Source organism: Lithobates pipiens, unplaced genomic scaffold, assembly GCF_037356315.1.
Source record: "Lithobates pipiens isolate NorthernLeopardFrog02 unplaced genomic scaffold, aLitPip1_a1.2 Scaffold_23, whole genome shotgun sequence".
NCBI classification, from domain to species: domain Eukaryota; kingdom Metazoa; phylum Chordata; class Amphibia; order Anura; family Ranidae; genus Lithobates; species Lithobates pipiens.
Genome location: NW_027507785.1, coordinates 309930880 through 309955003, shown reverse-complemented (window position 1 = coordinate 309955003; position 24124 = coordinate 309930880). Strand labels below are relative to the sequence as shown.

Sequence of the window (24124 nt, the reverse complement as noted above, 5' to 3'; positions counted from 1 at the left end):
ATGCTACACTTTTTAAAAAACAATTTCAGACCACGTACTGTGGGCAGTTCATTTTCCATACCTGCGGGGTCTGATGCCTTGGGAGCTGGGTGAATCCGTGAGAGTGCGCTCTTCAGTCTGCATGCCGCCATCTTAGAAGTCAAAGCTGGGTAATCTTCCACTTTGGACTTTGATACACTTAGTGCTGAAAAATCTCTCTAGTTGGCTGGTGATGTAAAACATCTCTAGAAAGTCTGAGATGGCATGCCTGGGATAGAAGCTGTCCACCAGCCAGTGCCGAACGTGATGCATTGGCTACATAAGCCTTTTTCAACCTTTTCAACACAGAGGAACCCTTGAAATTACTTTCTGATCTCAGGGAACTCTTGCTAATAACTACTATATCTACAACTTATGATCCAGTACATTAGTATGCTGGTCAGTGGAGAGAATGCTCCTTATGCTTATGGTCATTGGGAAGAATTACCCCATACAGATAGCTTAAAAGGTCAGTGATGTCAGTGGGAACTTATCCGGGAGGCAGAAACTGCTCATCGCTCTAGGAACCCATAGCGACCTCTGGAGGAACCCTAGAGTTCCATGGTACCCTGATTGAGAAACCCTGCAGTAGAAAGTCTGAGATGGCATGCTTGGGATAGGAGCTGTCCACCAGCTGGTGCTAAATATGATGCGTTGGCTATATGGTTATTCTGTGTTAAACGGATTCTACACTTTAAAAAAAAAGAATTTCAGGCTATGTACTGTGGGCAGTTCATTTTCCATACCTGTGGGGTCTAATGCCTTGGGAGCCAGGGGAATCCAAGAGGGTGCACTCTTCAGTCTGCGTGCCGCCATCTTAGGAGTTTAAGTTTGGTAATCCTTCCCTTTGGACTTTGATCCACTTGGTGCTTTAAGAATCTCTCTAGTTCAGGATGTAAACATTTTCAACACAGAGGAACCCTTGAAATAACTTTCTGGTCTCAGGGAACCCCTGCTAATAATTACTATATCTACATCTCATGATACATTCGGCCCCTTTCACACTGGGGTGGTTTTCAGGCGTTACAGTGCTAAAAACAGCACCTGTGTAGCGCCTATAAAAACCGGCCCCTTTCACTCCAGTGTGAAAGCCGGATGGCTTTCACACTGGAGCGGTGCGCTGGCAGGACGGTGAAAAAAGTCCTGCTAGCCACATCTTTGGAGTGGTGAAGGAGCGGTGTATTCACCGCTCCTAAACCGCTCCTACCCATTGAAATCAATGGGACAGCACGGCAATACCGCCAGCATAGCGGGTTTTAATCCTTTTTCGGCCGCTAGGGGGGGGGTTAAAACCACCCCGCTAGCGCCCGCAGACCACCCCTAAAACGACGGTAAAGCGCCGCTAAAAATAGCGGCGTTTTACTGCCGACGGCCGCACCGCCCCAGTGTGAAAGGGGCCTTAGTGTAATAATCACTGGGAAGACTGCTGCTTACACTTGAGGTCATTGGGAAGAATTACTTCCTTACAGATTGCTAAAATGACCAATGGTGTCAGTGGGGAACTTATCTGAGAGGCAGAAATTGCTTATTGCTCCAGGAACCCCTAGCAACCTCTGGAGGAACCTTATGCACATGACCGGACTTTTCAACAGCAAAGGTCCGACAGAGTGAATCCGTCAAACAATTTGATCGTGTGTGGGCTCCATCGGACCTTTGCTGTTCAAAAATCTGACGGACTTTAGAAATAGAACATGTTTCAAATTTTTTCACCGGAACTCCGCCGGACCCAGTTCCTAACGAAAAATCCGCTCGTGTGTATGCTAGTCCGACAGATGAAAACTGACGCTAGGGCAGCTATTGGCTACTAGCTATGAACTTCCTTATTCTAGTCCGGTCGTACGTCATCACATTTGAATCCATCAGACTTTGGTGTGATTGTGGGTGGCCAATCCCGTTCATTTGGAAAAGTCCATCGGAACTCCGCCGAAAGTCCGTTGGGAAGACCGTCGGACCTAGTCCCTCGAAAAGTCCAGTCGTATGTACGCGGCATTAGTGTTCCATGGAACCCTGGCTGAGAAACCCTGCTCTAGTTGGCTGGTGATGTAAAGTGTCTTCTGCCTCTAGAAAGTCTGGGATGGCATGCTTGGGATAGCAGCTGTCCACCAACTGGTGCTGAATATGCGCTGGAACCCTTGAAATTACTTTCTGGTCTCCGGGAGCCCCTGCTAAAAATGAATATGTCTACAACTTGTGATACATTGATATGATGGTCCGGGGGAAGAATGCTCCTTACCCTTGTGGTCATTGGGAAGAATTATCCTCTTACGGACAGGTAAAAGATTAATGGTGTCATTTGGAACTTATCTGGGAGGTAGAAGTTGCTCAAGGAACTCTAAGCAACCTCTGGAGGAAGCATAAGGTTCCATGGAACTCTTGCTGAAAAACCCTGGGCTACATGGCCATTTTGTGTTAAAGGGCTGCTATACCTTGAAAAAGAATTTCAGGCCACCTACTGTGGGCAATTCATTTTTCTGTTCCTGTGGGGGTCTAATGCCTTGGGAACTGGAGAAATCTGCAAGAGTGCACTCCTCAGTCTACATGCCGCCATCTTAGAAGTTGAAGTTGGGTAATCCCCCACTTTGGACTTGCAGTAGATCCACTTGGTGCTCAAGAATCTCTCTAGTTATCAGTAATCTTTCAAGTTGGCTGGTGATGTAAAGCCCCTTCTGCCTATAGAACAGCCTTTTCTAACCCTTTTAACATGGAGGAACCCTTAAATTAACTTTATGGTCGCAGGAAACCCCCGCTAATGCATACTATATTTACAATGAGTCTAATGGTCAGTAGGAAGATTGCTTCAAACTACATTTGTGATCCATATGAAGATCAGTGGTTACTTATCTGAGAAGCAGAGCTTGCTTATTGCCTGAGGAACTCCTAGTAACCTCTGGAGTTACCCTAGCAGAGAAAGGCTGCTGTGGAAAGTCCAAGCTGGCATGCTTGGGAAAGGAGCTGTCCACCAGCTGGTGCTGAATATTTCATGCATTGGCTACAAGGTCATTGTATGTTAAAGACTGATTCCACCTTTAGGGCCAGTTCACACCACAATGTCTGTGCTCTTTTTACATTTCTGAATGTGTGTTTTTGATGCATGAATCACTGGAGGAAAAGTCGGCACTTGGGATAACATAAAATAGCAGACTTCCTTTATTAAAATAACATGCATAACAGCTTTAAAACAGTGTTTTTAATGCATTTTTCTGAGTTTCAGATGCATTCCCTACAAAAATAAAATGCAACATGTTTTACTATTGTTGACTACACTGGAATGAACTGCACTGGTGTGAACTAGGGCCATTGGAATACATGGAAAACACTGCGCTTGCATTTTTTATGCAGGTTAAAAATGCACTGGACTGTACCTGATGTGAACCAGCTCTCAAAAAGAATTTCAGGTCATGTTATTTGGCCAGTTTGTTTTCCTTACCATGGCTTTGGTGCTCGAGCAATCCTTGAGAATGTACCCCTCTGTCTGCCTGCCACCATCTTTAAAGATTAAATTGGGTAATCCTGGACTTAGTGGTCAAGAATCTCTCTAGGTATCGAAACGGCTTGCTATAGAGAAGCAAAGGGGTTTATTTACTAAAGGCAAATCCACTTTGCACTACAAGTGCACTGCAAGTGCACTCGGAAGTGCAGCTGCTGTAGATCTGAGGGGAAGATCAAAATTAGGGTAAGCTCTGCTGATTTCTATCATCCAATCACGTGCAAGCAAAAATGCTGTTTTTTATTTTCCTTGCATGCCCCCCTCAGATCTACAGCGACTGCACTTCCACGTGCACTTGCAATGCACTTGTAGTGCAAAGTGGATTTCCCTTTAGTAAATAAACCCCAAAGTCTCTTCTGCCTCTAGAAAGTCTGAGATGACATAGTTGAGATATGAGCTGTCCATCGGCTGGTGCTGAATATGATGCATTGACTACATGGTCAGTCTAAGTTAAAGGGCTGCAATACTGTTAAAAAAGATTTCAGACCATGTACAGTGGGCAGTTCATTTCCCTTACCTGTGGGTTCTGATGCCTTCAGAGTTGGAGGAAACCTTGACAGCATGCTCGTTAGCCTGCATGCTGCCATATTAGGAGTTTAAGTTAGATAGTTCTCCCTTATCGACTTTAATCCACTTGGTGTTCAAGAATCTTTCTAGTTAAAAAAAAAAAAAAGGCTTGCTAAAAATTGTAATGATGAGGGTTTTTTAAGGCTTGGCTGGTGATGTAATGCCTCTTCCGCCTCTATAGCAGATACCCTCAACCAGGATTCCTCAAGACCTTGCTAGGATTCCATGAACAGTGGCTCATTGACCTGTGTCACCTGTTGGTGCCTGCATAATTCTGAGTTCATTGCCACTTGGCAGAGCGAGGAGCATCACACTAATGATCTTTTTAGCTGTTTGTACTGGTGGCATTCTGATCACCACGGTAGGCCTATTCTTGCCACTAGCGACCAATGTAAGGAATGTTCTTCTTGCTGACCCCAAGTAATTCGTTTTAGCTAGGTTTTCCCAAGACCTGAAAATTATTATACAGGTTCTTCTGGAGAAATAAAGTCGATAAAGGCTGCTCTAGAAAGTCTAAAATGGCATGCTTGGGATAGGAGCTGTTCGTCAGCCATTGGCTACATGGTCATTCTATGTCAAAGAGCTGCAATACCTTTAAAAAGCTTTTCAGGCTGTGGGCAGTTTGTTTCCTTACCATAAGGGGAATGATGCCATTGGAGCTGGTGGAATCCTTGAGAGCGTTTCTCTCAGCCTGTTTGTCGACAAATCAGAATTTTAAGTTTGATAATCCTCCCTTATGTACTTTGATCCACATGTTGCTCATGAATCTCTCGTTATAAAAAAAAAATACTTGCTAAAAAGTAGTAGTGATTGGCTGGTGATGTAAAGACTTCTCATCCTAGGTAACCTCTTGCTAAGACTCATCTGCCACTAGAACAGCCATCCCAAGCAATTTTAACATGGGGGAACCCTTGAAAATAACTGTCTGGTCTCAGCAAACCTCTTGCTAAGACTCTTCTGCCACTAGAACAGTCATCCTAAACATTTTTAACATGGGGGAATCCTTGAAATAACTTTCTGGTCCTAGAGAACAGAACTTCTTGCTAAGACTCTGCTGCCACTAGGACAGTCATCCTAAACATTTTTGACACGGGGGGACCCTTGAAAAAACTTTCTGGACCTAGGGAACCTCTTGCTAAGACTCTTCTGTCAGGAAAATGGTTACTTGTGAGTGACTTGTATGGCACTACCTATGCAAACTGAATTGCCTCAGGGTGCTTTCTTGCCACCAGAGTCCATCTGTGGCTTGCATGGTCCTTTACCCCGTAAGGTCCCGACATGCTTACAAACACATACAACATTGACATACACATACACGGGCCAATTTTTTAGACAAGGTCTAATTAACCTACCGGCATGTCTTTGGAGTGTGGGAGGAAACCGGAGTACCCGAAGGAAACCCACGCAGGCACAGGGAGAACATGCAAACTCCAGGCAGATGGTGTCATGGTTGGGATTCAAACCAACGACCCTATTGCTGCTAGGTGAAAGTGCTAACCACTACACCACTGTGCTGCCCTACTTATCTGAGAGACATAAATTACTCATTACTTCAGGAACCCCTAGCAGGCTCTGGAGGAACCCCAGGGTTCTAAGGCTGATCTAGAAAGTCTAATGCCGCGTACACACGGGCGGACTGTATGGCGTACTTAGTCCGTCTAAACACATTTCAGCGGACAGTCCGCTCGTGTGTGGGCTTCAGCGGACTTTTTCAGCGTGCAGTCCAGCGTACTAAGAATTTCAGATTTTTCGAAATTCTGTCCGTCGTACTTTGGTTTCAGCGGACAATCCGCTCGTCAGTATGCTAGTTCGACGGACTAAGAATGGCGCGTGCCCAGAAAGGATTTACACGGCGGAAGGGTGCGTGGCTGTGTATTGGACTTCCTATTTCTAGTCCCGTCGTACGTGCTGTACACGTCATCGCGCAAGCTTTCGTCGGACTGTTTGGGTATCCGTGTGTGGTCAAGTCCGTTCAGTGGAAAGTATGACGGACTGTCCGTCGGATTGTATGACGGACTTAGTACGCCATACAATCCGCTCATGTGTACGCGGCATTAGATAGTATGTTTGGGATAGGAGCTGTCCGCCAGCCGGTGCTGAATATGATGCATTGGCCACACCAGGGTTCCATTGAACCCTAGGGCTCCTGAGGTTGCTAGAGGTTCCTCGGGCACTAAGCGATTTCTGTCTCTCAGATAAGTAACCACTGACACCTATGATCTTTTAAGCTATCTATATAGGGTGGTGATTCTTCCCATTGGCCACAAATATATGGAACATTCTTCACACTGACTATCACACTAATGTACCGTGAGCTGTAGATATAATAATTATTAGCAAATGTTCCCCAAAGCCAAAAAGTTATTTCAAGGGCTTCTCCATGTTAAAAAGGTTTAGAAAGGCTAGGCTACATAGTAATTGTGTGTTTACAGACTGCTACGCCTTTAAAAAGAATTTCAAGCCATGTACTGAAGGCATTTTGTTTTCCTTACCTGTTGGGTCTGATGCCTTTGGAGCCAGGGGAATCCTTGAGAGCACAACCCTCAGTCGCATGTCGCCATCTTAAAGTGGTTGTAAACCCTTACAAACCACTTTGACCTACAGGTAAGCCTAGATTAAGGCTTACCTGTAGGTCCAAGCAATATCTCCTAAACCTATATGGTTTAGGAGATATTTGCTCAAAACGGGCACCGCTGTCTACGGCACATGCGCCGTAGACAGCGGCGCGCAGGCGCACTGAGCGCAGCATTTCCAAGAATGGAACTGCCGCGCGTGTCGACTCCCGTGCGCATGCGCGGGAGTGACGTCATCGCGGCTTCGCCGAATGACAGCGGCGGAGCTGTGAGACGCCACCAGCAAGATGGATGCGGCGGACTACAGGGGACAGCGGCGACTTCGCTGGCTCCTGTGTCAGGTAAGTGACACATAATGGACTACTATGCGATGCATAGTAGTTCATTATGCTTTGCCTTTGCAAATAAAATGAAATAGGAAGTAAACCCATCAGGGTTTACTTCCTCTTTAAGAATTTAGGTTAGGTAATCCTTTCCTATTGACTGTGAAATGCTTGGTTTTCAAGAATTTCTCTAGTTTAGAAAAATGTTGACTAAAAAGTAGCAATGATGAGAATCAATAAAAAATAGTGAAGTGCACAAATAGTAACAAGAAGTTAAAACTAGCCATAAAAGGGCGAAACCCCAAAACCTCTTGAAAGTTGCAGAAACCACCTATAATATGGACTAATGGATGGAATAATGAACTCTATTCCTCTAGAATACCACCATTAGGATCCTGTCCACACTATGTAAAGGCCTTAGGAGTTGTTGTATAGGAGAAAACCACGGGAGGTGACAACATAAATGTAGGTGACATTTTTGGGATTATGCCTTTAAGATGTATGCTGCAGAACCTCAGTACTGATGTAGCAGATTGATATGCGTGAACGTGAATGGATTGGGCAATCGTTGTCGTGACTCCTTTTTTCCCTAAAGCTTCCACGGCTGAGTTAGTGCTTTCGTTATCAGATCCAATTTATTAAGAATGTAAAGCAAGCAAAGATTCCCAGTCCGTTATGTATAAGCCTTCCTGTGCCTGTATGTATGAGAATTCCGGGACTTCCTCTGCCTGACAATTTATTGATGACTGTTGATGTAAGGCGAAGCTTGTTTTCTGCTGCAAGCAACTGTGTAGCAAACCTCCCAAAACATGATCTTGGCTCCGTGTACTGTAGCTGGCCCTCTGCTGAGCTATTCCGCCGCTTCATTTAGCTTACAGATACATGCTGCTACCTTACTCCCATCGGGCCTTCGTATCTATATTTGGAATACGGATTTCGGCAATCAATGCATACACAGACCCGGTGATCAATCCTAGCTTTCTCTGGCTCAGATTGGCTCTATTGGAATTTGTAGTCGACCTGGGGGAGCTATGCCATCATTCGTGGCTGGAATGACTGTTTGATACAGGATGTAGTGATTAAACAATATGTATCTTTGATTGTTTTATTATTTAATTAAAGCTCTTATATTAACAAACCAAGTCAGGCTTATTCATTGAGGTGGATGGAAAAGATGTTGAGTGCAGACACCCATAGCAGATAGTCAGCATCCAATGATGTTGGGTTGCTGTGGTTAACTTGCTATTGTTACTCTGTGGATATGTTTGTGCGTTAGACACTTACAACACACCACATACACGCCAAGGGCCCTTTTACACATCTACTGTACATTTTCAGACCGAATATTTCAAGGGGTCAGTCCAATAGCTGAAGCCTGCCAGCCTGAGTTGCCCCAGTGCTTTTCTACATAATGGATTCTCCAGCAACAAGTGCTCCCTGCCATAATTCCTGGCGGTGTTTTTGCTCACTGTTGTTGCTGTTTCAGCGCTTCTAGATGCACTTTAGTTTATATAAAATAAATCAAAAAATTCCAGGGATGGAAGGTACCCCTATTAAAAGTCAAAGCAAGTGTGCTGGGTACCCCTCTTAAATGCCATTGCCAAGGGAAATGTGCTAGGAACCTTCATAAAGGCCAAAGAAGGTGTGATGGGTACATCTCTTAACTGCCAAAGGAAGTGTGCTGGGTGCCCACTTAATTGCCAAGGGAAGTGTGCTGGGAACCCTTCTGAAAGGCCAAAGCAAAGTGTGCTGGATACCTCTCTTAAATGCCAAGGGAAATCAGCTAGGAACCCCTTATAAAAGGCCAAAGCAGGTGTGCTGAGTACAATTCTTTAATGCCACCGGAAATGTGCTGGATGCCCACTTTATTGCCAAGGGAAGTGTGCTGGAAACCATGTGCTAGGAACCTTCATAAAGGCCAAAGCAGGTGTGCTGGGTACCCCTCTTAAATGCCACTGGAAGTATGCTGAATGCCCACTTAATTGCCAAGGGAAAACACTGAAGAAATGGCTGCACTCCAAGATCCTTAAAAATTATTGTTTAATAAAGAACATCCCAGGTGTTACAGATAGTACAAATGGTATTTACCATTTTTACTGTCTGTAACACTTGGGATGTTCTTTATTAAACAACAATTTTGATGGATCTTGGAGTGCAGCCATTTCTTCAGTGTTGATTGAATGCGGAGGCGAGCCGAGGCGGGCACCTGTGATATCATTAGGCTTCCTGTCTCACCTGGAGCAGTGAGTTCCTTTGTTTGGATAATTACCAAGGGATGTGTGCTTGGAACCCTTCTGAAAGGCCAAACCAAGAGTGCTTGGTACCCTTCTTAAATGCCTCTTAAATGCCAAGGCATATGTGCTAGGAACCCTCATAAAGGACAAACCAGGTGTGCTGGGTACCCCTCTTAAATGCCAAGGGAAGTGTGCTGGGAACCCTCCTGAAAGGCCAAAGCAAGTGTGCTGAGTACCCTCTTAAAGTGGTTGTAAACCCTCCCCCACAACTTTGTCCCATGTAAATGAGCATAAAAAACCCCAATAAACACTGCTTGTAGATATCTCCTTACTTGCTTAGTATTGTTGTAATCCTTTTTGTTCTTTAGAATGAAGTCACTGAGCATGCCCAGATCTCCCCTGATTTATGGCACACTCTCTATGTGCTTATCTGTCTGTTATCAGGACTTCCTACGGCATACCACTGAACCATTCAGAGCTTACTCCTACACACCATGTGACCATGTGACCTGACATGCAGTGTAAACTTGGCCATTACTGCAGTCTTATCAGCTGAAGCTGATAAGTCTGACAAAGGGAAACATTAGACATCGGCACAAGTAAATACTATGAAATAAAACAAGTCAGCTATGAACAGGGAAGCAGGGTTGCCATAGAAACATTGGATTGAGAAGGAGGCTTGGTTAACAGTACAGGAAGTGCTCAATGTAAGGGCGGAAATACACTCCACTGTGGACTCAGGGAATAATACTTAAGATGGCGCTGCCTAACCCCTGGAAACAAGTTTTTTAAAGTTTCTTTAAACAGTAAGTAATATGCGATTTGGGCTGGATTACAGTGGCTATAGTCTGATAATTACTTATTATAATGGACTAAATGAAAAGAAGCGTCAGAGTGGGAGAGTTTACTCCCTCTTTAATTGCTAAGGGAAGTGTGCTGATTATCCATCTTAAATGGCACAGCATTTGTGCTAGGCACCCCTCTTAAATGCCAAAGGAAGTGTGCTGGGTACCCATCCAAAATGGCAAAGCAAGTATGCTGGGTACCCTTTTTTAAATGCAGAGGGAAGTGTGCTGGATACCCCTCTTAAAGGCCAAATTAGTTGTGCTGGGTACCCCTCCTAAAAGTAAAATCAAGTGCGCTGGGTGACCCTATTAAATACCTACCCCTTTCATCAACATGATAATGAAATTTTTACGTTAAATCTTTCTGTTTTCATGACATACCTTTTTTTTTTAAATCAGGTGATGTCATCACTGGCTCTCTGTGCTTATCTGTGCACTTCAAGCAGAACATAGCTGGTTGGGGGTGTCAGCAGGGTACTGTACATAGGTTTGTGCAAACATCATAGGACCCTGCCTCAGTACTTCTACCAAAAGCCATCACCCCTGATACAAATTATGTGGTGGCTCCTGGGAGGAGTCATGCCAAGACCAAAAAGCTAGCTCGATGTCAGTCTGGAGGAGTGGGCTTGCCTAGACGGGCCGAATTTGCAAGAAGACCTGTCTGGGTAATGCTCACATATAATGCTGAACCTCCATAATTGAAAAAAAATAATAAAACACGCACATATGTAATATTTGTCCAAAGCAACAATGATCAAAGCTGCCTAATTAGAAGCTTTTAGATATTTGCACTTACATCTGTCTGCTTTGAGACACTTTCATATGTACATTGAGGGTCATTAACGGAAATATGGAGGTTGGTGTTCTCTGTGAGCTGATCAAAGTTACACTAAACTCTGGTTTAAATAATATTCCATTCCAGTCTGTATTCTTAAAGCAGATCTCCACTCAAATGTGGAACTTCCTCTTACCCGTCTCCCCCTTTGGTGCCACATTTGGCACCCTTCAGGGAGGGAGGGGGTACCTGCTTTTCACAGGTACTGTTCCCCACTTCTGGGAGACCAGGCCGCAGCCTTGTCTCTCTCTGAAGTTTTGCCCCCTCCTCCTTCCTCCACCGCCGGACCAATTAGAAAGCGCAGCACACTTCGCACATGTGCAGTAGGTAACTGGCTGTGAAGCCGAAAAGCTGGGTTTCCTTACCAGGAATGGCAGCTGCACCCGACAGCCTATCCGCAGATCGGCTGGGGTGCCGACATCGCAGGCTCCATGGACAGGTAAGTGTCCATATAGTAAAAGTCAGCAGCTGCAGTATTTGTAGCTGCTGAGTTTAAATTTTTCATGGGGGGGGGGGGGGGGTGTGCAGGCTGGACCTCCTCTTTAACAAATTTCTATCTATTGCTCTCAGCCTGTTAGAGGGAGAGCTTTCAGAAAATGGGGGTGAAGAGCTGAAGTTGCACTTTGCAGAGCTCAGTGAGAGCCGACTGGAAGGAAGATCGGAAGGGACCCCCCCTCCCCTCCCCCCCTTTCACACAGCACACAGGAACAGAGCTGGGGTTGGAAATCACAGGATGTGTGCTGGAGCTCCCTGACACCTTTTTTCTCTTGGTGTCAGAAGTTATTCATGCAGACAGCAGAGGAAGAAGGCAGCAGACAGAAATGGCACTTAGTGCTCTGGATTGAGACCAGTACACACTATAGAGGGATATGCTTTGTTCATATTTCAGGTCTGAGGTTTACAACCACTTTAACCACATGCCAACCTGGCACATTCACCCCCTTCCTGCCCAGGCCAGTTTTCAGCTTTCACTGCTGCCACACTGTATCTAATTCATCCCAAAGGTGTTCTATTGGGTTGAGGTTAGTACTCTGTGCAGGCCAGTCAAGTTCCTACACCCCAAACTCAATCATCCACGTCTTTATGGACCCCCCCAGACAAAAAAAATGAAAAGTCAGCAGCTATAAATTCTGTAGCAGCTGACTTTTACTATTAGGGCACTGACCTGTACAGAGATCCGGCGGTGTCCTCACCCAACCCGATTCTTGAATTGGCTCTCGGGTGCTGGCGCCACCATCTTGGCTAAGGGAAAGCCAAGCCAAGCCTTGCAGCTTCACAAATGGTTTCCTTCTGCAATTGCACTGCACTCTGTGAATGGGCCGGCTGTGGGGAGAAGGAGAGGGTCGAATTTTCGGCTCACTTAACCGTAGTGAACTGAGCTGGAAGTGGGAGCGGGTACCTGTCAAAACCAGGTACCCGCTTCCCCCTCTCCCCCCAAAAGGTGCCAAATGTGGCGGGGAGGAGGAGGCAGGCAAGCGGAGCTTCCACTTTTCGGTGGAACTCCGCTTTTAAAAAAACACCTTTTCAAATAATTTTGTTTTCAGAAAATACCTATTTTTGAGACCCAGTGACATAATCATTGGGTCTGTCTGGTTGTCTATGCTCTGATTTTGGTGGGAGGGCTGGCTGGCTCTTGTAAACGTCACAGGGCCCAAAGGCGTTATATGAAAAAATACATCTACTGGGCTTGCAGGTCTCTTGTTGGGGGACCTGTCCCATTTGGATATCCTCTGCTGACACTTAACCAGTCCAGATTCCGTCCTGGAGCGGTCTCAGAAATCCTTCCAGAGTGTGTGTTTTATGCAGGCAGGAAATAAATGGAGAGGTAGCCTCTCATAGTGTAAAATCCTTTTAAGTTGTATTCTTTTCTTACAAGGCAATTACAGATAGAGACCAATAAAAGCAGTAAAAAACAATAAAAGTAGCGCCACTGTACATTAAACACCGGCCCACTAATTGCTTAGAGTAATGGATGTTGCCTGTACCCTGGGGTGCTTTCCACTCTCTGGGCCAGAAGGGACGTTTGGGAGCATCGTCTTGACGCGTTTCGTCATCAAACAGCGACTTTATCAAAAGCAGTGGAGGCAGTGGGCTCCAGTGGAGTCTACATAAGTGATTGTCATGTAAGAGACCTGCAAACCCAGTTGACTGTCCTTGCTGTAAAGTAATGTTGTCACCAACATCTGGTGAGTGCGGAGCGACGATATATCTCACGTAGTGAACATACAGAAAACATTCTGGGAAGAAAGCACAAATCACCTAATATTGCGCAAACGACTGCAAACGATGTTTGCACTGTGTCGCTTTATTTGTTACTTTCTTTAGAATGACGTGGGCACACTGATTGTTTTTTCTTTAGTAAAGATATTCACAATACATACCACAATATTTAACAGTATATTCTAGTAGTTAAAGAGGAGGTCCATGCTGGGTGAAAAAAAATAAAAAGTCAGCATACTGTAGTTGCAGTATTAGGGCACTTACCTGTCCAGGGAGCCTACAATGTTGGCACCACAGCTGATGTTCAGATCGACTCCTGGTGGCTGCCGCTGCCATTCCTGGTATAGCTGGTTCCCCACTGCACATGCCCGAAACACGCTTTCTAATTGGCCCGACGGTGGAAAAAGGAGGCGCCGTGGTCCGACCCCCGGAAGGGAGGAAGGGGACTTGTTAAAAACGGGTCCCCGTTCCCCCCTCCCCCTGAAAGGTGCCAAATGTGACACCGGAGTGGGGGAAGAAGCATATAAGCGGAAGTTCCACTTTTGGGAGGAACTCTGCTGCCTTAATATTTATTTATGTTTGCCCATTTGGATGGATAGACAGTGGCTGCTCATTATAATATTTTAGTTGTATACCTAGGTACGGGTGTTGATTTCAATTTTCATATAATGCTCAGGAACACCACCCAACCTGGAATCTTCTTTCTAGAGAATTATATGAAAGAACACATTCTTGGCATCCCTTTAACTGTGCATGCTCCCCGTGCTGTGAGATATAATGCTCAGGAGCAAAATTATTGATCACAGAGAAAGGTAATATCTGTGAGAGGTGGGCAACGACAGTATGCATCAGAAGGAGAGGGGATTGATGATGGCTGAAGTCGTTCAAACAGGAAATGAAGGCGGGCTCAAGATACCTGCCGCACCTTGTGGAGAGGCAGGTTTGCAGGGAATTGAAAATAATCAGTAGTTAACTATTCTTAAAAATGTTCCCTTCCCCCTCCTCCTACCTAACCTGTATAAAAAAAAGGTTTGTTGTACTTACCTATTTCTAATCCGGTCCGGTCACATGATCCTGCCACTCCAGCTCAGGCAGCGTTCAGCAATGGCTGGGAATTCAGCCAAGATGTCTTGCATAGGCTCCCATAGTCCAACTGTTGTCGGTGCTCCCTCTTCTCCCCTGCAGCAGTGACTTTATTGCACAGAGGAGCCGGAGCTGCAGGATCACATGACACGACCGGAGCAGATTAAAAATAGATAAGTACACCAATCGTTTTTTTATACAAAGTAGGCAAGATAGGTAAGAGGAGGGAAAAATTTTAGGAACAGATAGTGTTAGGCTTTTCTGGCACTTTAAGGCCTTGTTCACATTCCGCTTAGCGACAATGTGCGTCACCGCTCGTGATTTTTTTCTGTGTGATTTACATGCGTGTCACGCGTAGGGCAGCCCATTCATGGGAATGTGCTGCCCTACGTGCATTTATCACACCAAAGAAGCTCATGTACCAAATTTTGGTAAGCTTATGTACCAAAATGTGTTACTGAGCCAGGTGAGTTTTTTCACGTGCGTTTGTCAATAGTGGCGAAAATCACATAGTGCTTGCATCCAAACAAAAGAACTCACTGCTCCAGGCGAGACAGGAAGCCTAATGATATCACAGGTGCCCGCCTCGGCTCGCCTCGGCATACGATCAACACTGAAGAAATGGCTGCACTCCAAGATCCATCAAAATTCTTATTTAATAAAGAACATCCCAAGTGTTACAAACAGTACAAATGGTAGACGCGTTTCACACAGGTGCGCTTATTCCTTTAACAGGTGCGCTTATTCATTACAGTGAGCAGTAAAAAGGGTCGCTGGTTTGAATCCCAACCACGACACCACCTGCCTGGAGTTTGCATGTTCTCCCTGTGCCTGCGTGGGTTTCCTCCCACACTCCAAAGACATGCAGGTAGGTTAATTGGCTTCTGTCCAAAATTGACCCTAGTATATGAATGGGGACCTTGGATTGTGGGCTCCTTGAGGGTAGGGACTGATGTGAGTGTGCAATGTACAGGGATAGGGACAATTGTAGACACTCACTCAGGTTGAACTGGATGGACTGGTGTCTTTATTCAACCTTACTAACTATGAAACTATGAAACTATTACTAACTGAATGGCACAATTAAGACTGAATGGCACCCTAATGTTCATCTTACCATGATTTTAGCAAACATGGGCAAAAGCATGCCCGAATTTGATCGTGATTCTAAAACACTCAGATGTTAACGGGGCCCAACTAAGGATGAACAAAGGTTCGGGCTGAACTTGACTTGAACCTGCAGTAACGTGTCACATGATAGCAGGCCGCTGGCTGTGGAATGCTCCACCCCTCCAGCCACATGTAATAAAGGGGCGGTGATGCCAGTGACATTGATGACCCAATATAGCCACATCACCCTATATGGTCAGTGACAATGTCCAAATGATTAATATACGGGATGTATATAGTGCCAACAGCTTGTGCAGCGCTTTACAAAATAAAGGAAGATAATACAGTGGCACTACAACCCAATACAAGATGGTTAGCCCTGCTCCTGGGAGCTTACAGTCTAATAGAGAGAGGCTGGTGAAACAAAAGCTAATAACAGTGAGGGCTGAACTAATGGGAGACAAAGAAGATTTGGTTATTAGCTAAAGGCCGGATAGTCCCTGCAGAGATACGTTTTTAGGGCTCGCCTAAAAGTGGACAGAGTAGGAGATGGCAGCCCAGATTGGGGTAGGGAGGTCCAGAGGCTGGAAGAGGCTCTGGAGAAGTCCTGAAGACGGGCATGGGAAGAGGAGACAAGGGATCTAGAGAGCAGGAAGTCTTGGGAGGAGCAGAGAGGAGGTTTGTGTGAAATTTGGAGACAAGATTTGTGATGTAGGTCAGGGCAGAGTTGTAAATGGCTTTGTATGTTATCGTTAGTGTTTTGAATTTTATATGTTGGGCAACGAGAAGCCAGTGGCAGGATTGGCAGAGAGGGGTGGTGGACACTGAATGGTTGGTAAGGTAGATGAGTCTAGCGGCAGCGTTTCTGATGGACTGAAGAGGAGATATCCTACGAAGAGGTAGGCCAACGAGGAGGGAGTCACAATAGTCGAGGCGAGAGATAACAAGTGAGTAAATGAAGAGCTTAGTGGTTTGGATGGGCATAGTTTGGAGATGTTACGGAAGTGAAGTCTACAAGATTTGGACAAATATGACCATGTAGCCATATTAGGTCAATGAGGTCAGTGGCCATAGAGTTCTGTAATGGAAAAAAAGGCAGCTTGGCCCAAACAATGTTTTTTTTTAACCACTTCCCACCCGGCCAATGTACATATACGGCTGGGTGGGAGCTCTCTACTTCTGAGAGGACGTTCAGGAACGTCCTTCAGAAGGAGGGGGATCGTGCGCGAGCGTGCCCGCGCAGCGGCGCGATCCCGATGTGCTCGTGTCACCCGGACACGGCGTATCTCGGATCGGCAGGAGGGCTCTGTGATTGGCCCTCCTGATCACATTACAGCCGTGTTATGTGATGTAAACAAACAGCCGGTTGCTAGGCAATCGGCTCTCCTCTCCTCACACGGAAGTCGTCGCTGAGGAGAGGAGAGCAGATCGCTGCAGCCGGCTGGTGATCAGTGAGTATGAGCTGTTTTTACAGCTTTTTACTAACTGATCACCAGTCTAGTGTAAACACACATCACCACACAGTGTAACCACACATGTCCCCAAAACACACATGTCCCCAAATAATAAAAAGACATGCCCCCAAATAAAAAAACACATGTCCCCCACATATGTCCCACTAAAATCACATGTTCCAATGATTATCTGCACACATATGTACGTGATCACCTGCACACATATGTACATGATCATTTGCGTACATATGTCTGTGATCACACAAACCAATTATTATACAATTAACTGAATTTTTTTTACCAAAAACATGTAGCAGAATACATTTTGGCTTAAATTTATGACAAAATTTGATTTTATTGGATTTCTTTTAAAATAGAAAAAGGAAAATATTGTTTTTTTCTTTTTCAAAATTTCTGCTTTTTTTGCGCTTATATCGCAAAAAATAAAAAACGGAGTCGTGAATAAATACCACCAAAATAAAGCTCTATTTGTGCGAACAAAATGGTAAAAATGTCATTTGGGTACAGTGTAGCATGACCGCGCAATTGTCACTGAAAGCGCTAGAGCGATGAAAGCTGAAAATTGGGCTGGGAAGGAAGGGGGCGAAAGTGCCCTGTATTGTAGTGGTTAAGCGATATTAAAGCTACTTTAAAGAATTAGAATTGAAAAGGAATTTTTCCGTTTCTTCATTGGCCCGGAAAGAGACAAGCCTGATTTTTTTTTTTTTTTTTTTACGGAAACTCTGCGAAGACGCGGGTATTACCACTGGAATGCACATAGCATAAAAGGTTTAGCTATGACCTGAAAGTGAGAAGGAAGTTTAAATTGTTTATTTGCGGATTATGTGTGTCCTAGTTTCCCCAGAGCTGCCCTCATTTTCCTCACTAGAAACAAAGAGTCTTTATTGTCACCGAAGGCAACCTTGCTTTATAATTACCTGAACAGAATTAGTCATTACAATTCTTATTGTTGTGTTTCAGTATCTTGCCTCCTCACAGTGTACAGGCACATTGTCATGGCTGTTACCAGAGAATAATTAAAAACTGAAAAAAACAAAAGCATAAAAATAACAAAAACAACAGAGGAACCAGATCTCACCCCATCCCTTGCACAAGCATAATGACACTTGGGCTGGTGGAAGAGAGTGGGGAGAAAAGAATAGTAGCCTAATAATATGCAGCTAAACATACAGCATAGTCCCCTGTTGCAGCTTTCCACCTTGTGAATTGCTATAAAGTTACTATGTTGCATTTTAAAGTGGAAGTAAACCCTAAAATTTCACTTTTCATTAATATTGCCATCCATTCATCCAAAACTCATTTTCGTTCATCATTTTTTTCCTACCTGCTTCCTTCCTGTACAATCAGTATATGTCTCACTGCTTACGTCACCGCACATGCGCAGTAATGCCCGAAAAATCCGGCAGCCCGAGCCCGGCCGGAATTATTCTTGTGTCTGTCGGGGCTGCGTCATTTCCTGTTGTAGACGTCAGCCCCGACATCCCGCGAGGACTGCTCATGTTTATTTTATGAGAGGATCTGCATTGTCACGTGCGACAGTAGTTGGCAGCACACCTCCGTTGGCTATGAGAAACCTTTACTCGTTTCCATAGAAACCGGAAACGAATACGAGGCTTGAATATTGTGCACGTATTGCGCATGCGCGGGATTACAGCGCAGCGCGAAGTGTGGGCGGAAATACAAATTGAAAAGAACTAGGATAAACCACATCCGAGATGGCGCTGAGTTAGACACTGACAAACGAAATGCAAACATCACGGATTATACAGTAAGGACACATTTTTTCATAATGGCACCTAGCTATATAGTTTTATGTTGTCTCGCTAATTACAAAAATGGTCTTATCTAAAAACAGAGGGTAGGGTTTACTACCACTTTAAATACTGTGGGAGAGGAGACTGAGGAAATACACTATATTACCAAAAGTATTAGGACACCTGCCTTTACACGCACATGAACTTTAATCACATCCGAGTCTTAGTCCGTAGGGTTCAATATTCAGTTGGCCCACCCTTTTGCAGCTATAACAGCTTCACCTCTTCTGGGAAGGCTGTCCACAAGGTTTAGGAGTGTGTCTATGGGAATGTTTGACCATTCTTCCAGAAGCGCATTTGTGAGGTCAGGAACTGATGTGGATAAGAAGGCCTGGCTCACAGTCTCCACTCTAATTCATCCTAAAGATGTTCTATCAGGCTGAGGTCAGGACTTGCAGGCCAGTTAAGTTCCTCCACCCCAAACTCGCTTATCCATATCTTTATGGGCCTTGCTTTGTGCACTGGCCAAAATCATTTGGTGGGGGGGGGGGGGGGGATTATGGTATAGGGTTGTTTTTCAGGGGATGGGATTAAGGCTTACCTGTAGGTCCAAGAAATATCTCCTAAACCTACACGGTTAAGGAGATTTTTACAAAAAGACAGCCACTGCTGTCTACGGCGCATGCAGCGTAGACAGCAGCGCGCAGGCGCACTGGGCATGCTGCTGCTAACGGCGATATGCCATTAGTGGCGGCTCCCGTGCGCATGTGCGGGAGTGACGTCAACGCTGCTCCGGCGCTGTGAGTGGCCGGAGCAGCGATACCCGGAAGAAGATGGACGCTCCGTGCTACAGGGGACAGCGGTGACATTGCTGGCTCCTGTGTCAGGTAAGTGACACATAATGGGCTACTATGCGATGCACAGTAGCCTATTATGCTTTACCTTTGCAGGGACACAAAGTGGAAGTAAACGCATCAGGGTTTACTTCCTCTTTAAGGTACTAATGTTGGACGAGAAGATCTGGCTTGCCATCATTTTTCTTAATTTATTCCAAAGATGTTCAAGTAGAGTTTTGAACAATGCCAATTTGTAAGGACTTTTGATGTACCCAAGGACTACACATACATTTTATCCAAAAATACAAACCTTTTTTGTACTCCAATCCTCCTGAAGAAGCAGGACCTTCTACGAAACACACAGAGGAACATATACAAGTTTCAGCAAGATCTAAGATTAGTACAAGATAGGCTGATTGCCTTGGACATATGGTTTCAGAAACAGTGTATGGAGTTCCACCAAAAGGAGGAAAGAACTACTGGAACATTTTCAAAGTTTTGTGTTGATTTTAGATGATGTGTGTTTAAAAAAAATATAGAGTTTTTGTATAAAACGTATGTGTATTCCTAAGGTACCTCAAAAGTCCTTGAAAAATGGTGTTGTTCATCATTCTGGCATATTCAGGATGTGGCACCCCTGTTACCTAGCCCACCACCATCCTTTTTTGAAGTTCAAGTAGAGTTGATGTCACAGTTCTGTGAAGGTCACCCAAGTTTTTATATATCAAACCAAACCATGTTTTTTGATAGAGCTGGGTTTGTACATAGGGGTAAAGTCATGCCGAAAAAAGAAAAGGGCCTTCCCCAAATTGTTACCGCAAGGACAGAAGAGCACAATTATCTGCCATGTCATTGCATGCTGTAGTATTAACAGTACCTTTCCCTGGAAACACCTGATCATTTGGAGGGATGTCTACATATGTTGGGCTGTATAGTGTAGCTAAGTGAATAACTAGACATACAGATGCCATATAATGGTATAAAATAAGCATTTTGTCCAGAATAAGTACATAGTAAAACGGTGAATAATTTCTGTTGGAAGATCTTCTCTAGTGGAATCAATGTTTAATTGTACAGTTCAGCCAGTATGTTTACGCTTCATAAATAAATTGCTCTTTTTACAGTATGGAGGACTTTCTTCGGCTTCTTAGCAGCTGTTTGGCTTTTCAGAGGAGCAGGAAAGTCTTTTGTCTTATAGAAACTCATCATTCTGATCTGTATCATTAAACTGTCTTAGGTGCCCCTTTGGATGTATTTGTTAGACATCTCCAATAAACACTTTTACTAACATAACACAACCCTTTTATTATGAATAATAGAATTTAAAAAAATGGAACCGACCATGACACTTCTTATATATGCCTCTTAGCAGCACATTCCTGATATCGGAACTGGCTTGAACATACAGTAGTTTGACACCTGTCAGAATTAACCCCGCCAACAGTCACTGGCCAGCAGTGCCAGGACAAGATCATCCAGTGCCGAGGATAAAGATGGCAAATTGCCCCCCCCCCCCCCTCTTCATTCAATATGTGTAACCTTATGAGGAGGAGAGAGAGCACAGCCTGCACCTCCTCCAGACTCTCTCCTCCTCTCCTTGCTGTTTTCAGTGCTGGATTAACAGAAGCAGTGATGCCGCTGTCACTACCCCGTCATTCTTTTAGTAGAAGCAACTTGTGGTGCCCCCATTCCTACAATACACGCTGCCCCCAGGGCAGCCACCCCGTCTTCCCATCCCTTGTCCTGGCCCTGGTGACCAGTTATCTTTGTAAGAGGATTTAGCTGAAGGTGGTGTAGAGCGTTTTCGAAGGGAGATGTGAGATTCCAGAGCCTAATTATAATATAAAAATATATTGCCTAATTATAAAATAAAAATCGAATAGAATAGTTTGTGCCATGAGAGTCCGAAAGTCTCTTTTTGTATTGGTCACAGTGTTATTTTTTAATGTTTATCAGTCAGTATAACAGTCAGCTTTTGGTGTATTATAAGTGTATTGATGTATGGTGTATTTATTATAAGTAATATTGTCTCTGAATTTGGCCCTGAAAATGTAAAATGTTACTAAAATCGTTAGTAAATCATAAAATATATAATTTGTAGTTTACATTATCGAGTACAATAAAGCACAAATGAAGCCCTTTTTTAACTTATACATTTTAAATGTATATCATTTTATACAATTTTATTTATTTATTTATTTTGTTCTTTAAATAAAGCCTTTTTATCCCTTTATAGTCTTGTGCCCTTTAATAATGTTAATAATCTTTTACAAGGTGGACTTAAACTAAAGACCACCCCTCCACCGCTCGTTTTCAGATATCTAAAATTGTATTTTTTTTTCTCTTTCTTACCTTTTTTGAAGTACTTAGCCCTTGTACACACAGTCGCATTATCCGACAACACGGTCCGATCGGACATTTTCCGTCGGAATGTCCGACCGTGTGTACAAGGGCTAAGTGTACTACCATCCTAGCTCAGCCACAGCACAGGACATCATGTCCTCTTCTTTGGCGAGCCCTCCTCCTTCACCCCCGCTGCCTTCTGGGACCTTTGTGTGTCCCAGAAGACGAGCTGGCCATTCACAAGGCGTCACGCGACTTGCGCAGGCGCAGTAGGAAACCGGCTTTGAAGCCTGAAGGCTCCACTGCCGGTTTCCCTTAGTTGGAATGGCGGCGCCTGCAATCGATCCAATGGACAGATCGGCCTGGGGGGGGGGGGGGGGGGCGACATCGTGTGCTCCCTGGACAGGTAAGTGTCCTTATTAAAAGTCAGCAGCTACAGTACTTTTTGAGGCTGGAACTGAAGCTTTAAAATCCCTTTTTCTGTCAGTAAAATGACTACCCTGACACTGCAGTGCTCTGTATTGGCAGAGCTCACTGAGAGCCACACCCCCCCACTTTGTAGGAGGGGGTGTGTCTGTACTAAGTGCTGATTACTGGGAGCACTGGTGCCTATGGTACTGTACAGTAAAATTAAGACAACCCACACAACTGTTGTAATGGGAAATTGGACTATGGAGATAAAGTTTGTTACTATAAACTCTGTTATTCTGATTGCACATCTAGTTCTGCGACTTCAATTGAGCTTCAAGAATTATTCTCCACTATATAATTTAGGAAAATCCGTAAACTATTACTTTAATTGTTCATATCATGTTCAGAGCAATGAGGAGTTTGTTAAAGAGGAAGTAAGCCCTGATGAGTTTACTTCCTCTTTGATTCCCTGCACAGGTAAAGCATAATGGACTACTGTGCATAGCATAGTAGTCCATTATGTGTCACTTACCTGACACAGGAGCCAGCGAAGTCACCGCTGTCCCCTGTAGTCCAGAGCATCCATCTTCTCAGTGGGTTTCACTCCTCCGGCGCTGTCATTTGTCGGAGCCGCGATGACGTCACTCCCACGCATGCGCATATCGCCGTTAACTGTAGCTCGGTCAGTGCGCCTGCGCACAGCTGTGCCTGTCTTTCGGCAAATATCTCCTAAACCGTGTAGGTTTAGGAGATATTTCTTGGACCTACAGGTAAGCCTTAATCTAGGCTTACCTGTAGGTCAAAGTGGTTTGTAAGGGTTTACAACCACTTTAATATTCCTCTTGTCATCACTAATGCTTCATTTATAAGTGCAGCCATGATTACTGCCACTCTGAAAAGCGATCTGCACTGGATCTCTTTTTAAAGGCATTGGAAAGTTGGCTTAGAAGCAATATTTCTCCTCCTCACCACCTGTGTTGACCATTGAAAGCCCCCAGCAGCGTGCCACAACCATGTGCTGTTAAAGAGTGGTTGTGGCGCATGCATTTAAATGGTGACAGAGCAAGTCGGTCTCCGCTTTTATATCTCAAACTAAAGCTGCTTTAAACACTTAAGGACCGCCTCACGCTGATGTACGTCGGCAGAATGGCACAAGCACCTACAGGTACGTTGCCCTTTAAGAGACCAGCCGTGGGTTGCGCGAGCGCCGCTGGCGGCGCACTCGTGACCTGATCCTGCGCTCCGTGACCGTGGGACCCGATCGCCGCCGGTGTCCCACGATCGGGTCACAGAGCTGAAGAACGAGGAGAGGTTAGTGTAAACAAACCTCTCCTCGTGCTTCCTAGTATGGCTGTCACCGATCGTCTGTTCCCTGTTATAGGGAAAGACGATCAGTGACATCACATGCCAAGCCACGCCCCCAACAGTAAAAAAAACACACACACTCACACTTAACTCCTACACTGCCCCCTAGTGGTTAACCCCTTCACTGCCAGTGACATTTTTACAGTAATAAGTGCATTTTTAATCGCACTGATCGCTGTATTAATGCCAATGGTCCCAAAAATGTGTCAAAATTGTCAAACATGTCCGCCATAATGGCGCAGTCACAATAAAAATCGCAGATCACCGCCATTACTAGTAAAAATAAAAATATTAATAAAAATTCCATAAAACTATCCCCTATTTTGTAGACATTATAACTTTTGCGCAAACCAATCAATATACACTTATTGCAATTTTTTTTACCAAAAATATGTAGAAGAATACGTATCGGCCTAAACTGATGAAAAAAAAAGTTTTTTCATATATTTTTGGGGATATTTATTATAACAAAAAGTAAAAAATATTGAATTTTTTTCAAAATTGTCGCTTTATTTTTGTTTATAGCGCGAAAAATAAAAACTGCAGAGGTGATGAAATACCACCAAAAGAAAACTCTATTTGTGGGAAAAAAATTACGCCAATTTTGTTTGGAAGCCATGTCGCACGACCGCGCAATTGTCAGTT

At 44.5% G+C, this 24124-nt stretch overlaps 1 protein-coding gene across 4 annotated transcripts in view; it reads left to right on the top strand.

Annotated features, from left to right (window-relative positions):
- The window catches only part of LRRC7 (leucine rich repeat containing 7), a 525647-nt gene that overhangs the window by 1307 nt on the left and 500216 nt on the right, over positions 1-24124 (top strand). The window lies entirely within an intron of this gene.